Consider the following 16,073-nt stretch of genomic DNA (forward strand, 5'->3'; position numbering starts at 1 on the left):
CCAACTCACACAGCAGTAAGGGAGGGGATATTTTGATTAACAAAACCAAGGAAAGCCATGAAGTACCACAAGATCTTTAACAGGTAGCCAGGGCAAACAAGACCTACTCTGAGAACAAATAAAGTCCAAGCAAAGAAAATAAATCAGAGTATAACACGCTGAAACGACCACTGTATGAAGCACCGGGGTTCACCGCTCTGTCCATTTACTGCTCAGAACAAGGCTACCAAACACCACTCTCCAGGCCTTATTGTTTGCTCTGCGCTGCATAGAATTTTGAAGCGTTCTGGTTCAGAGAAAGCGAGCCCTCAGTATCAGCACGTAACCATGCAAAGCCAGCCAGAGGAGCACAGCTCCTGCACAGCTCTGCTCTCATGCCGTGCCGTTAGGTGAGCCCTTTGGACAGAGCAGCACGCTGCCAGCCCGGCACCTTCCCAGCATTTGAATGGCCGAGAAACACAGCCAGAGCCATCACATCAAGTTTCCAGCACACTTCCCTTTTCCACACAGGTTTTCTAATCTCCATATGCTTTTTTTTTTTTTTTTTTTTTAAACCTGCCCTCATAACTCACTCCTTTTAATCCCAGGATTAGCCTCGCTGCCCTTCTCCATACCTTTTCTGGTGCTCTAAGTACAGTGAGCCTCCGGATGCAGGAATAGATCGAGCTGGAGCATTAGGGCATCACTACTGTACACCCCAACAAGTCTTTGTTAAAGCGATGAACTGCTCGGCACCTTTATGGGGCATCACGCTCCATCCCAATGCAGTGGCTCCCCACATCCCGCCACCTCGGTGCTGGTTGTTCTCCCCCCTTCCCTCCCCGAATTCACTCTTTCCTAAGGAAAAGTGAGCCACGGTTCTCGGGGCTGTTTGAGAAAACCCCATGGGTGCCGCTCTGACACACCAGCAGCACACGTTCCCGCTTCGACAAATAGGAACGCGTTCGGCAGACCACCACTTCAGATGGAGCAGGGCTCCGGGCTGCTGAATCAGCACTTTCCGTCCTGCTGGCAGTACGGAGTTATGCGAGGCTTCAAAGGAGAGCAGGGGAAAAAAAAAGGGGGGGGGCGGGGGCGCTGGCACTTCAGCAGCACAAGTGGGCAGGAGGATTCTGCACGAGTTCGCCTGCCAAACCCATTAACTGCAAACTGTGCTTACAGAGATGCCACAGCGGCGTTCCCGCAGTTACACGAGGGGAGAGCCGCGTGCTCGGAAGGCTCCAAGGGCCCCCCTCAGCCGCCGGGCGCCGGCAGCGGGCAGCGCGGCCACGAGTTACCGGGACAGGTCCGCAGCCCGCTACCACGCCGAGGCCGGCTCGGGCCGCTGCCCGCGGGCACGGGGCTCGGCGAGGGGCGCCGGCGGCCCCAGGAAAAGGAAGTCCGCTCCCCTCCTCCTCCTCCTCCTCCTCCTCCTTCCCCGGCCTCTACCGCCGAGGAGCCGGCAAAGCCGCCCCGCGGCCCCGGCGCCGCCCCCCGGCTCCCCCCGGCCCTTACCTGCAGGGCTGCCGGCCAGCACCCGCCCGCCCGCGGCCCGCCGAGTTCCGGGGCTCGGAGGAAGGGGGTCGCGCGCGGCTGCGGCGGGGATGGGGGGTGGTCTTCGTGGCGGCGGGGCTCCCACAGAGCAGGCGTTTCGGAAAGCAAAACTTACAACAAAATTAAAAAGAAAAAAAAAAACAACCAAGAAAAAAAAAAACCTTAGAAAGCAACAAAAAATATATATATCTCAAAATTAAAAGCGTAAAAACAAAAACGCACACCAGCGCGCACGGGGACCTCCGCGCCTACCTAAGGCGGCCCCGCGCCGCGGGAGGGCTCTGCGGAGAAAACTTCTGCCCGCGCCGCCGCCGCTGCCGCCGCCGCTCCCGCTGCTAACGGCGCCCCGTCGCCGCCGCGCGCTCGCCCCGCGCCCAGCTGACTCCCGCCGGCGCCCCGCCCCGCCCCGCCCCGCGCCCGCCCCCGCCGCACGCAGCCGCAGCCCCGGCCCGCGCCCCGCCGCCGCCGTGCCGCCGCCGAGGGCAGGGGTCGGGCGCCCGCCCCGCCGCAGCGCCCTTCGGCGCGGGGGGGTCGGGGCCGGAGGGCCTCGAGCAAAAGCACGCGCACAGGTAGCGCGGGAGCGTGCTTTGCGGGAGCCGAAGGGACGCCCCGGGGCATCTGCGAGCGTGGGGCTGTCCGGTGACTCTCTTTTGAACCTCGTTCTGCGCGCCCTGCGCTCGCTTTCCCCCTCCAACCTGTCCCGGCTGTCCGGGGATGGGCTGCCAGAGCGTTTCTCCGTGCCGCGTAGCGCCGCGACCGTCCCGCTGCCGGCCGCGCTCCGGGCTCTGCTGCTGCTGCTGGCTGCGCTCGGTGCGCGCTCCCTGGGTGTCACCTCCGAGCGATCCCGGACCGAGAGAAAGCTCCTACGAGAGCAAAGTTGGGCGCTTCCCTCAGAGCGTCGCGAACCTCAGCGCAAGCCGAGGTGCTCCCCGAGCAGGGTATTCCCTCCTGCCGAGCGGCCAGCGCTATGGAAAGAACCGAGGGGAAGCGGGAGGAATCTCCGCGCGCTTCCCCGAAGCCACACGGGCGCATCCCGGTGGCAGCGCGGGGCTGAGCTCCTCAGCCCGGTGTGTTTGGAAGCGTAACGCGATACATCGCCTCCCTTGATCTCATTCTGCCTTCCTCCTTAGCCGTACCTCACTGTACTTAAGAGGACGGTTTTGCTACCAGCCCTCTCCCCCCATCCCCACGTTTTCATCTCTTCCTCCTGCTTGCTCTCCTCTCGACAGCTCCATACCTTTCCATTATTTCCTCACACGCATCACACCACTCGATCTCTGGCCATTCCTGGCACCGCTCTCTGCCTTTGGCCACCACCCAGGTGTCCACACAGAGTTGGCATCCATCCCATCCCGTACTACTGCCATGTCCCGGCCCCGGGTGGCCTCTGTCATCCCACTGCCACCTCGGCCTGCCCTGACTTTCCACCAGCCATTGCTCATCTCTGGAGATGGAGTCACCTCCAACCTGTCTGGTACCAGGACCTGCATACCTGGCATCGTGGTCACGCATGCTCACACTAGATTCCATCACATACGAAGTATAAGCAGTACCTGTTGGACTTGGCTAGGGTTTTTGCTGTGGACTTCCCCATCACCAGTTTGTGCTTCTCTCTTGCCATGGGCATGGCCAAAGACTCCACTGCTCACCTGTGCTGCATACTGTTTAACGCTCTTTGCCCTGGCACATCCTTTAGCCGCATAACGACCCTGATATGCTTTGTTGTCGCCAGTATTTCCACCCCAGCGGATCACCTTTCAGCTTGGCATTATGGGGAGCCCTCCAAGAGAGGTGTGCGAAGGGACAGGCACTGCACAGCTGCACTGGTGCATCTGTCAGCCAACCAGCCGGTCAACCATTCAGGCACCTCAATGCTGCACTCGGGAGTTCCTGTCCTCCAAAATATACCTCTTCTTTCCCAAAATTCTGATACCTCGGCCTGACAAGCACTTCATATATGAAACCTTAACGCCACAGCCTGCTGTTAGGAATGTGCACGCTGCACCCAGTGCTGGAGCGAAACCAGAAGGGTAGAGCTCAGGTGTTTTGGAACCATCCCACAGGCAGCCCCTGGCGGCCTTCCAGCATGCTCTTCCTTTAAGCGTGCTCACTGTGCCTCTGGAGAAGACTGCTGATCCATCAGTTAATCGTATTGAGTAAGTACCTAAAATTAACTTTTAAATTATTAATGCATGAGAGCATATCCGTTTGCCATGCACATTATTTTAAAGGATTACAGTGTGTACACTGAGTGCCATTAGCGCTACGTTCTGAAGACAGCAAATTGACTTGTATGGAAATCCGAAGAGTTGATGGATTCCTCCACCAATGCTTTTGACAATGATAAAACGTTACGTTCAATTGGGTTATTATTAAACATGTGTCTGTATTTTAATTTCTTTCTTATACACACAAACCAAGAGACTGCGAAGCCGTCACCATACAGAATTTTTCATTTTGTGGTGGGTTAAAAATGCAGAGATCTGTGAGCATTGAAAATGTTCCTCTGACAAACAACAACACTAGGGAAGATATGTTTAGTTTCCTAGACTACAGCTGTGTCGTTCAAGACAAAACTGTGCTGCCATAAAATTGTTTATCAAAAATAGCACCGTTAAACCTGTTAAATGTACAAGTCGCAATACATCCTTTCCATGGCCACAAAGGACATACCTATGGCAGTTGACTTCTTTTCACTTAGCTAACATTCTTCTGAAAAATCCTACAGCGCGCCATATTGTGAAAATAAGGACCTGAAAAACCAACATTTTCTCTAAGAATTGTGATTTTCTGCAAGAAATAATGGTGTCAGTAACGTTCTGCGACTGCGTAAACATTATTTCTACTCAAGGGCAGTCAAAAAAGCAAGCAGAAACGTTAGTGCAGATGTCATGGTGCCTTCTGGGCTTCTGTGCATGGGAATCTTGGTAGAATCATAGAATACCCCGAGTCGGAGGGGACCCATAAGGGTCATTGAGTCCAACTCCGGTCTCCACGCAGCACCACTCAAATATCAGAACATAGGACTGAAAGCATTTCCAGATGCTTCTTGAACTGCGGCAGCTTGCTGCCATGGCCACTGTCCTGGGGAGCCTGATCCAGTGGTCAATCAGCTTCTAGTGAAGGACCATTTCCTAACACCCAACCTGATCCTTCCCTGTTGCAGCTTCCTAACATTCCCTCAAGTTCTACCTCTGGTCACCAGAGAGAGAAGATCAGTGCCAGGTGAGTTTGTCCCATCTTCCTGCCTTTTTCTGTGCAGTAGTTAAGGCAGTGGACAGAGATGTCTGGCTCTGCAGGCCATGTGGAGGATGCAGCACTCTGGAGACCCCCTGCCCCACTCAGGAAGCGAGGGCAGAAGGGGATGGGGCTGAAGGCCCCTGAAGGCTGGAGAAGGCCTGGGTGCCGTGTGGCTGCTCGGTACAGAGCCTGTGCTATGGCCAGGCTGAGCTTCTCAATGTGTTCTACTACTTGTTACTCTTGAAACATCAGGAAAGAATGGGAAAGGTCCTCTTTGCCATTTTTACTTGTTGGAAAAGTTACATTGGGTTTCTTATTTGTTAAGGCTTTGGAAACAAGTCCAAAACACAAGCCAAATACTGGCTGTCTCTATCTACACATATTTAGGACCCGAGACCTAATGATAAATGCAGTTAAAGTTCAAGTACAGTGGACTTAGTTTGCTTTGCGCTGAGACTTAAACTCTGCAGGGTGACTTTCCTTCCTGGAACTTATCCAAAGGACACTAAGCTCTGCAATTCAGCTAGCTCCACTAGAGAAAGAGGTCATTTTAACTTAATAAATTGAATTACAAAAATTCTCTAACAGATACAATGTTTTCTTTAGAAATAGCCTCAGATGTCATGCATAATCTGAGAACGAGCATAATTTGCTTTTCTATCACGTTGATTTAGGAAATGAAAATCCAATAGTGTAAGATCTGAAGAAGAGGGATCAGAATCTGGCCACCGCTTTCATTCTCAAAGGCACTTTCATGAAAGCGTTATATGAAAGTCAGCACTGAGCATCATCTTTAACTAGTATCAGTGCATTCATAAAAGCCTTTGGCGATCAAAAGAAGGGTCAACATGGTCATTATTACCTGGTAGGTATGTAAGCAAAAATGCTGACCAACCTTTCAAATGGTAATATGTTTCTTTTGTCAAAGAGGAGGCTTTTCACCTTAAATAGACAGGAAACCTTCTAACACATCAGAATTTTCAACAAGGTTAAATCTGGTACAAAACCAACTTAAAATTAATACGTCTGTTGCTTTTACTACAGATGAAGCAAATGCTTCAAATATTTTTCAAAGCTCTCCAGAAAAAAAAAAAAAAAAAAAGCCTCTTTAATGTTAAGATATGGAAAAGATGCATTCTCCTTCCTTTCTGCATCTTTCGTTCTCATTGTACTTCTTTTATTACTATGTGCTGGAGATGGAAAGCTGAAAAGGGAAAGGAAAACGCTCAGGAAGAAAACCCCTAAACGTGTTTATAAAAACATTCGCTAAGTATAGGTGTATGAGCTAAGGGATACAGATTGTATTTCAGTGCTCAACAACAACAACAAAAAAAGTGACATTTTCAAAACTTCACATTCATTCTGTTCTGTTTTTACCTGGCCCAGCCAAAACTCCACCGAGTACGTTGGTTTCAGAAGTGTAGATAATTTGTTTCCTGCCCAGTTATCAGCAGGATTTCTTAACACCACTTGAGAATAGAAAAGGCTTTCTCTGTAGTCTTTTTCTAAAAGATTAACAACGCGAATATAAGAGCTACAGCAGAACCATAACTGAATAAACTCACTGTGTTCATAGGCTGCATTATGGAGATCTACTTTTTGTTGCTAGGTAAGTTATATCTCTATTTACGGCTTTTTCAAAAGGCTGAATAGTCAGGGACATTTTGTAATTTGAGATGGAGTTGTGAGCTCCAGTGAAAGATATGTGCTCTTTCTTGGCTGTACAAAATAGAGCAGTTACACAAGGTGGTAGAAAGGAGAAGGGAATTCTAAGAGAGATTGATGATCCAGACAGAAGCTGTATTAAAAAAAACGAATGCATTTAGCCCACCGTTCTACAAAAACACATCTGTTCCCAGTGCTAGCTGACAATTAACACACTGCCTAATTCAATGTTAATGACTATATATTACCGTATTCTCTCAGTTCTGATCTAGAAAGCTGAGTACGTTTGGACATCAAAGATGTTAAGTGAAATGACATGTTAAAAGTATTTCTCCTTTTCCAAATCAAAGTCAGCTGCTTTCCAGATGCATAATTTTTCAACCGGGTTGCCAGATAACACTAGATGGGAAGAAAAATTCAAAATTATACTGTGATAGGAGGAGATTCAGTTCAAGCTATACTATATATTCTCATTTTTGACAAGAGAAATTGGGATTAATTCAAAACATGCCATGCTCATTCACAGCTTTGCCACCGAGGAGGAGAGAACACAACGAGTGCTGTGACTCAGAATGAAATCCAGCCACACTGAAGTCAGTGGCACAGCTCTCGGTGAGCTTAGCACGACCATGATTTCATCTCAAGTCTTTTCTTGGTTCCTGGAGGGGAAATAAGAATAATGACAAAAAACAAAGATAAAAACTTCACTGCCATAACTTGTCCTGCATGCTGAAGCTATTAGGAGCATATTTTCACCATTCCCATAGCAGGGTCTTCTGGCTAGTGCCAGCTGAGAACCAGAAACGTTACAGAAATGTAAACAGGAAGGGATTACAAAGAGGTAGATTTTACCAAGCTAAGAGAAGGGACACAGCAATCCAGCTGTACTGGACCCAGACCAGATCCTCCCTCGGTTTGTGCACCAAGCTGTGTGCACATTGCAACACTCTCCGAATTCAAATGTGTCCGTACTGCACATCCCACAGTGCCAGGTGCCTTTTGCCGATGTGTACGGCCTGCAGAGCTGAGGCCCAGCCTGGTTCTCCCTGAGTCCTGTAGGCGCCACCAGGCTCTGCAGCAGCCAGCTCCCATCTCACCCCATGCTCCAGTGCAAGCCCATGCACAGATTTGAAAGCATTTCCATCACGTGGGTCTAAATGAGCAAAACTCAGACACCTGACTGTCACTTCAAGTCAATGCCCTCTCTCTGTGGGAACATCAAACCTTGCGCAGTGCCCACTGTCGTGTGCTTTGTGAATGAGCAGTGAATGGATTCATCTCACTGTGACAGGTGGGTTTGTGAGCTACTTCTCTTAAGCTGACCCACAAGGAGAGAGTAGGGTCAGCTAGGCAAGGCGCTCCCCTGGGGAATGTCAGTGTCTGCTCACATCCCTGATCAATCTAGCAGGCTGCCTGGCACACAGCATCGTGTGCCCCTTTTGCAAAGAACTAGGAGGTACTTCAACATACGTGTTAGAAACGTACACAAATAATGTCTCTTACTCATATCTGATAGAAAACTGAGAGTTACTTATGGAATTGAAATCTTTGTATTCTTCTCTCTTGAATTTTCAAGGACACCTATAATTTCAGGGTTGCAACGCAGATTTAAGTCAATATGAATTTCCTAACTGAAGTTTCAAACTCGTGATTTCTTGTGTTTAGACTGCAGTTCCAAAGGAATTCACATTTTGCTTTCCTGGCACAAGAGATTACAAAAAAAAAAAAATCCCTGAACCAAAACAAGCTGACACTGTATTATTATCATCTAAATTAATCCCTTGTCATAAAGTTGTAATCCCTCACAAACTCTCCTTAGCCAATTAAACCAAACCTTTCTCACAAGTCACCTGGCAGCAGGAGATTCCCCTGCTCCACCCATGGCAAGCAGTGGGCAGATTGCTTACGCAAAGTACTGAGAACTTACATTAACATGCAAGTTGTGCCTGCAGCGATTTAACATCTTATCTTCTACAAATCTTGCCTATTTATTGGACTGTATGAGAGGAGTAGGAAGTCATTCTCAAATGATCCCCTTTTGTATTAAAGAAGTTACTTAATCAGCCAAATGGAGAGCATGAATATGAATGACCCTGAGCTGGTGAATATGAAGGACCCCGAGCACAGCCTTCCAGGACAGGAGAGACTCGCACTTCAGATTGCCTGTCCAGAAGCAGGCATTTACTGTATCTTTATTATAGAGGAAAGCTTGGAGGACAAATTGTTCCTTGTCATATACATCCTTTGTTAACAGATCTCTTGAAACAGAAAGGACTGCCTTGTAGCTGCTATCCTGACATAATGCAGATCTCCTCTCAAATTACAAAGGTTGTTCTTTGTCAAAAGATGTCCTTTCCCTGACTGTCAGAAATATGCAAGAATCTGCATATATTCTTAGTGTGATTTGTAACATCCTTGGGAAGGAAATTTTTGAGGATTTGCCCCCCAAAGGATATAATTAATCTTATTAAGGTCAATTAAACTTATGGAGGTCAAGTTGCTCCTAATTGTTCTCTTCTGATTCTTTATCAGTTGTGAAGTAGAAAAACAAAGACATGGCACAACACAGTAGCCCAGATGTTCCTCTTCAGCAGTGCATTTAGGTCCAAGAAGGATGACAGGCAGTGAGATGTCTGAGGGAGCCTCGCCAGCGCTTCTGCAGGACCTACTGCTGCAGCTGAGAGGAGATCCCACTGCTCCTCAGGAAGTTCTCACATCTACAGCTGGAAGTTTGGGGGCAGGCAAGCTTGTCAGCCATGGCCCGCAATATAACTATGTATTCTATTTTTCTAAATTTAGTCGCATAAAGGTGCACTTCTGCCTAATACCATAAACCATTCAGACCTTGAAAAGATTAGAGAAAGTGAACTGAATCCTTGTGGAGAAGTATTTCATGACAGTTTCACCTACCAGGCCTTCTCTTTGACCTCGCATCTTTCAAGACACACTTTCTCATGGACATATAGGCACATATATGCCACTGGATGGCTAGCTATCAGGCCTGAACAGGATCAGGGCTCCACTGAGAAGGGCTGCTTTGAAGCAGGAATGTGACTTCTGTGTGAGCACTTGCCCACTACAAAGGCGTGAGTTCTGTTCCAAACAGCCTCTGCTCTACGATGACAAATGACGTTTCTGGTCTTACATTGATTGCTTTGTAGGTTCTCCCTCCTCCCCCCTCAAGATTTGGTGATCCTCTTACACTGGTTATTGTTTGGGAAGCATTTGTACTGACCTTTATTTCACCCATGCCTTAGGGATGAGATCATTTAGAAAATGCCATATTAAAAAAAAAAAAAAAAAAAAAAAGAAAGAAAGAAAGAAAAAGGAAAAAAAAAGACTTCATTCTGTGAACCACAATGGAGTGAGGACACAGCAAGGATATTTAGAGCAAATCAATGAATCTTACTAATTACTATCCCTCTAATTTAGAGGATTTACTTTTACAGTGGGAGCAGGCTACCGGTGGAGTGTTCCTCGCTCTTTAAGACCTAGAGCTACATATGTCATATTGTGAAAATGTGATACGAAATTGATTCTAAAAAATTGCCTTCAGATTACTCACCATGAAGCAATTGGAATCAGTCCAGGAGCAGATGGTAACTCAAAAGGCAATCCTCTTCCTCCTCTAGAAGTACTATTACTTTGTACTTCAGTAGTGGCATTGATCTAAGAAACCTGCTGCTTTTTGCAAACAGTTACAAATGACTTTCTTGTACCCTGATAGCACACTGAGGAGGATTTCTCTGCCTTAGCTTGTGGAGTGACTGATGCACGTGGAAGTTTACATCATTCCCACACCCCCACTTTACCAAGAGATCACATTCTCTATTTGAAGAGAATCTCCCAGCATCTCCAAAATCCCAGCATTCTACCACAAGTTTGTCATGCAAAGATCAAGCATACGAAATTAATGGATGATAATTAGGGAGAAAGCCACTGCCAAAAGAAGCTTTCTCAGCTCACAGAAGGCAGTACATGGCAGAGGCAGGACCCCAAACTACTCACCACTGCCCTGTGCCGTTGGCACCCCGTGAGGTGTGCCCGTATGCTCCTGAGACTGCTTGCCACACAACACTCCTCCTAGACGAGTTAAGCAGTTGTTTAAAGCAGGAGATGACATCTTGAAGGTGAATACCAGCGATGTATTACATCCTGCAGCACAGCTGGATACAGGGAATGTGCTGAGGTGGTGAGACTCTGCACAAGCACATGTGCAGTACGCTTTCCTAGTAAGGGCCCAACTCTTCAGTAACAATTTTTACATTTTTTTACTGTAGTAAAAGCAGGCAGATTTTCCTACTCCTTTTTACATCAGTATAGTAACCAACAGAGTCATGATATTGAAATGCAAAGAATTTCAGCCCCAATGTTGGAGGATGGTATAAACAAGTTAATTTGAGACTGGGAAAAATCTTGCATGTTCCTGAGACCTTATTCTATATGTAGTGAAGTCAAAAGCAAAACCCTCCAGCAAGAACAACATTGGGCACACCAGCAGACAACTCCATTGCAAATTAAAGTGCATATCTGCAGCAGCAGAGCTATAAGAACATCTATCAGCCACGTGTTGTCTTCAGGACCATCGGGCGTATGTTGTGCAAAACACGCTGCATGATTTGCAAAGCTTTCAATGCCACTTAGATTAGAAGTGGGGGTTCAGCTCCACTGAATACTTTATTTTGCTGTTCTGGTACCGTGACTTCTCAGAGATGTTTGAAAGTTGACTCTTCCAAAATAGAAATTCTTAAGTAATGAACTTCACCAGGTAGGTGAGCAGAAAAAAAGAAATGACTGTCAAATCACCTAGGAAGAAAAAACAAAAGCACATTTCTGGAGAGGCATATCCCTTTTTTTCCTACCACCATCTCAGAAAGTGAAGTAAGCAAAGAATAAATATACATTATGGTTTTGATTGTTGCTTTTTTTTTTTTTTTTTTTTTTTTAAGTGCTTTACTTCATAGAATTTGGCTGTATGTGAATGTGTTTCAATGGCTGACATTCATGTCCTGACATGCTACTTTGCCACAAAACAGGCTGTATTATACACTAGGATGCAATGCTGGGTACAGTGAGGCTAAAGGGCAAGTTCAACTTGCACTCATGTTGATTTCTTCATCTCTAAACTCTGCAACACACACTGTATACTTAAAAGTCATTTTTTATTTTAACTGCTTACACACTAGTAAGTTAATTATTCTTAATTTCTAGGAAAATGAAGGGAAATACGTTGAGCTCTTTACATTTTTTGTATACATAAAACCTTTCCACGCAGTGAAGTAACAAAGTAGAGCACCTTTCTATTGCCAGATATGGACTGACCAAACATTTAGAAATGGAAAGAAATAGAATATTCCTCCAGGACAGTAAAACACTACATAAGTATGTGCTTGCAGAAAACAAGCAGTAACTTATCCTAAAATCTTAGTACTGAATGCTGTGGTCATAGCAGGCAGATAGCCCTGATACCTGCAATTAAAAGATCCTTTCATTCAGATGCATAGAGCACTGCCTGGGGAACGTCGTCCTCATCGTAAGATGATACAGATGATGTTTAGTCCCACCCATAGTCCCCCATGGCTATACAGCTTCAACATCACATCATATCCATTCCTGCTGTATAAGCAGGCATGGATAGCAATACCAGTACCTGCATTGTATGATAGGGAAGAGTCTGAAGGGGCACAAAGAAAAGGGAAAAACATGGAGCAGGCTGTGTCTGGATGTTCTGGTAAAAAGAAAACCTGATATGGTCAATGTGGCACAGGCTATGTATCCATGCTCTAGGGATGGATTAAAAACATAGTATTTTTGGGTCACAACATGCCACACCAATGCAGAGAACACACTTAAAGATGTGGCTGCTGCTGTATAACGGAACTAATATATACAACTGGAGGATACAGTTAAACCTGTGCTTCTCCAGACAGAGGATTTTGTTCATTTAATAGAGAGCGTTCACTTACTCAGACAGCCTTCCAGCCTATGTTTTTTGCTGCTTCAGACTTTGCAGAGTTACTCACAGAAAGAAAGCAAACTGTCTTCAAAAACTAGAAAAACCCAAGTCTCCCCTTCTCATTGAAAAGAACAGAATACAGTAAACTAGCCCAACATCCTGAGCTCCCATTACTTGTACTACAACACCTTCCAGGATCTGTGATAACACACCAGAAAGTCATTGCGCTGATCAGAGACTGGAAGCATTTCCTTAGCTGGTAGAGCTATTAGCCCATCTCCATCTTATTAGGAGCACCCCATAATTGAATACACTTGACCTCAAATGCAATCGTAACAAGTGAAGCTGTTCTCACTTTCTCTAACAGGAGAGTTTTGCAATGCAGCCATACTGCTTCAAGCTCACAATGCAAACACTAGATTTTGTGTAAATAGAGTCTTATGTGACAATGGCATAGCTATATTTGCACAATCTTCCCCTGGTCTGTGAGAGACCTAAGAGCCAGTGATAACAACAGAACGGGTTGGGACCATTTGGGTAATCAGGCCACTAACCCTGTAATTGCAGGCAGTTGTGTCAGGCAGAAGCACTGAGCACTCAAGGACTTCGATCATCCAGTTCAGTCTTAAGAAAGACTCCTGCTTAGTGTACAATCCCTTCCACAAGCTAATCAAGCTGAATGATAAAGCAGTTTAAGTTACATCTCTCCTCTCAATTCTTCCAATTTAGAGAGCTGTGTTAGAACTGCACTCCTCAGGTAGTCTACAGCCACCTTTTAATTTCCAGCCTAAATATATTCACAGCCAATCTTATTTCCTTTCTGCCACCATTTGTCTGTCTGGTCTATTTGTGATTCAGTCCTTATTTATGACTCACCAGTGTGAAAGATAAGATTTGTGGCTTAGCAAGTGGCCTAATTGCCCAAGCAGTGATTATATTAGAAATGCTCAAAAGGAAACATGTGAGTGCCCTTTTTAAAGCCCAATTAAGAATATATGTTTACATCTAAACAACTCTAAATAAAAATTTTAAATTCCATTTGACCTGGAGTTTCCTCAATAAATATTTATGCTGTGTTTACTAATTAATTACTGCAGCAATTTTCCCTCTGATCCTCTTGTCCTACGTCTGTGAGGAACAAGGCAAGGCAATTGAATATATGATGACGCCATCTTTCTCTGTTTCATTAGCTTCCAGCTGTGGGAGTGACCAGCGCCCTCCATGCTGGACTGTAGTTCAGATGAGCTTGGTGGAGCCGAAGGTACATGGGCAGCTCCCAAAACAGCTGAAACAAACGGCCAAGTTACCTTTGCTCCACTGGTCAAGGGAATACGTTCTGCCTTCGGTTCATCAGCTCTGCTCCATAAAGGTCTGGCTGGAATTTCAGCTACTCCTAGATGTTTGGATAACAGGAGTGGACAACAGCATTTTTTTCCAAACTGTGCTAAGATCTCATTTCTGCAATGCACTAAATGTAATGGGATGAAAGGCTTTGCAAGAGCAAAAATAAAGGCTCATAGACTGTTTGGGGAAGGCTGTTTTAGTATTAATTATTAACTTGTATTATTCTTGCAGGAGAGCCTAGACACTCTAGCAACAGATGAGATCTCCACTGTCCTCAGCAACATAAAAAGAGAAAATGGTCAGCTCTTGCCCCAGAGAAGATTACATTTGGTGGAGCGATAGGAAATATTTTCTTGGAAAATGCTGAATTGTTTCACGGCAGTCTATCAAGTCCTGGTTTCAGATATTCTATCCACCACCTATTTCATGACTGTTATTTAGGCCTTGATCCTCAGCTGGCATAAATCAAGCATTGGGCTATGTAAGTCAGAAGAGCCCTGCTGATTTATGTTTGCTGTGTCACCTCAGTGAAGCTGATGAAGTTATGCCAGCTGACATCAGCTCAGGATCTGGCCCCTAGCTGCTGTCAGTGCCATTTAGTACCACCCTTCTTTTTCTGCTGCTTCCTTAGCACTGTGAGATTCTTCTGGCTGACTGCAGGACCCAACAGAGACAGCTCCGCTTCCTGTACCCAGCCTCCTCTCCAGCTCATTAACTCCAGTAGGAACAGGGGTGTGGGAGGGGAGAAGATCCGGCCCCTTAGAGGTGGTTCCATTTATAAATATTGACTTTAATGTTAATTTCATGTAGTTGCTTGTAAAAGTCTTTTAGGCTGAAGCAGAAGGCATACTGCAGATGGCAAGTATATTTTTCACAGTTTTTATGGTGGATAACAATATACTTGACATTTTGCTCATTAAATGTGAGCCCTGGTATGTGAGTAAACATGCTAGGCATCTGCGCTCTAAAATTACCAGCGTGAAAAGCAACAACTGAAATGTTTCAGTCAATAAATGTACAGCACAGAAGCAACATTCAGCAACTTTCTGAATGCTGCGTGCAAGGCGTGGATTCAATTTGCAACACTACATGGAACACTCTAGAACCAACAAGGGAGAGGCAGCATATTGCTTTTGCGTCTGTACTTTGCAGAGAGAGGACTGAATCCAAAAATCTCAAAAGTCAATGTAAACATGTGGTAGACCATACCCATCAATTTCTGTTTCTAAGGAAATCAACACATGCATAGTCAAATGACAAAACTACATCAGAAGGAAAGGAAGATAACCCAGATTAGCTCAAACGACAATCTGTGTGATCTATGTTGATCTCTGTTGATCTCTGGAGGGTGGGCTATGAAGGAAAAGGCTGTTTGCCATTGGGATAAACAGCATAGCAGGTTAAGAACAGGCAGAAGGACAGATCTGCAGTGCAACGTAAGCAGTAGTGTTGTGAGCAACCAGAAGGAAATCAAAGAGAATGGAAGGCACAGAATTGGTTCTCCTTTCTACTACAGCAAGTTTTATTTTCCTTGTCTTTGGATTTTGGCACATTCTTACGAAATGAAAAAGAGAATAGATGAAAATGAAATGGAAAGCTGAAAGAATATGGTAGCTGCAGGATCTTAAATTAGTACCTGTTTTTTACTTCTATTTTAAACATTCTGAAAATACTACCTCAATATGGCTGCAATTTTGAGCAGTAATGAGATAAAATAAAACTAGAAGTAAAAAGAATTAGCTTAAGATATCTTGTAATGTGCACAAATCCAAGCTGTTCCAGAAAACAATGTCATGTAGACAAAGATAGCAAGTTCAAATTATATAAAAAAAAAACAGATATCTAGATTACAGTAAGAGGAAGACTGGTGTCTCATAGTTTTATTCATGGATTTAGTATGTGTTTTGGCACATTTCTTCCTGAAAAGACAGCTAATTTGTTATTTAATTCTGTAATGGGAAAAGGTGTGAAGAAACTGAGACATCATATGAGATGGCGATTTATTTAAAAAAAAGAAAAGAAAAAGGCCAGGAGCATTAAGGTAATGTTAACTTTTTCATTATCCTACATCTCTCACAGCAGTACTGGTCAATACAACATGTTCTTTTATTTCCCAATACGCATAGATGTCTCTCTCTTTTCTCACTACTCCACCTCCTCTCATGTCTCCCAATTAAATCTGTGTTCATCCCAGTGTAAAATTTCCATTTTCTCTGACAGTTACTATGCAAGACATGCATCTTTTCTTCCTCTCCCTCCAAATAGAACTCCTTGAAATATTTCATTATTTTCAGGGAAGAAGGTCTTTGGTAAACCGCATCACAATTTTAGAGAT

The 16,073-nt window shown here is 45.3% G+C and overlaps 1 protein-coding gene across 5 annotated transcripts in view; it reads right to left on the reverse strand.

The window, feature by feature from the left end:
• GRB10 (growth factor receptor bound protein 10) overlaps positions 1–1,887 on the reverse strand; it is a 141,753-nt gene extending 139,866 nt beyond the window's left edge. For 2 of the 5 annotated variants that reach the window (XM_015282308.4, XM_046924477.1), the window contains exons 1-2: positions 1,786–1,887; positions 1,495–1,643 (exon numbers count right to left, since the gene is read on the reverse strand). The gene's annotated coding sequence lies outside the window, so the exon portion shown is untranslated. Of the gene's footprint in view, positions 1–1,494 lie in introns of all 5 variants that reach the window. The other 3 variants (XM_015282309.4, NM_001039282.4, XM_025147273.3) reach the window with 2 other exon arrangements.
• Positions 1,888–16,073: the final 14,186 nt, after the last annotated feature.

The sequence above is a fragment of the Gallus gallus genome, chromosome 2, assembly GCF_016699485.2.
Source record: "Gallus gallus isolate bGalGal1 chromosome 2, bGalGal1.mat.broiler.GRCg7b, whole genome shotgun sequence".
Taxonomy (NCBI): Eukaryota; Metazoa; Chordata; class Aves; order Galliformes; family Phasianidae; genus Gallus; species Gallus gallus.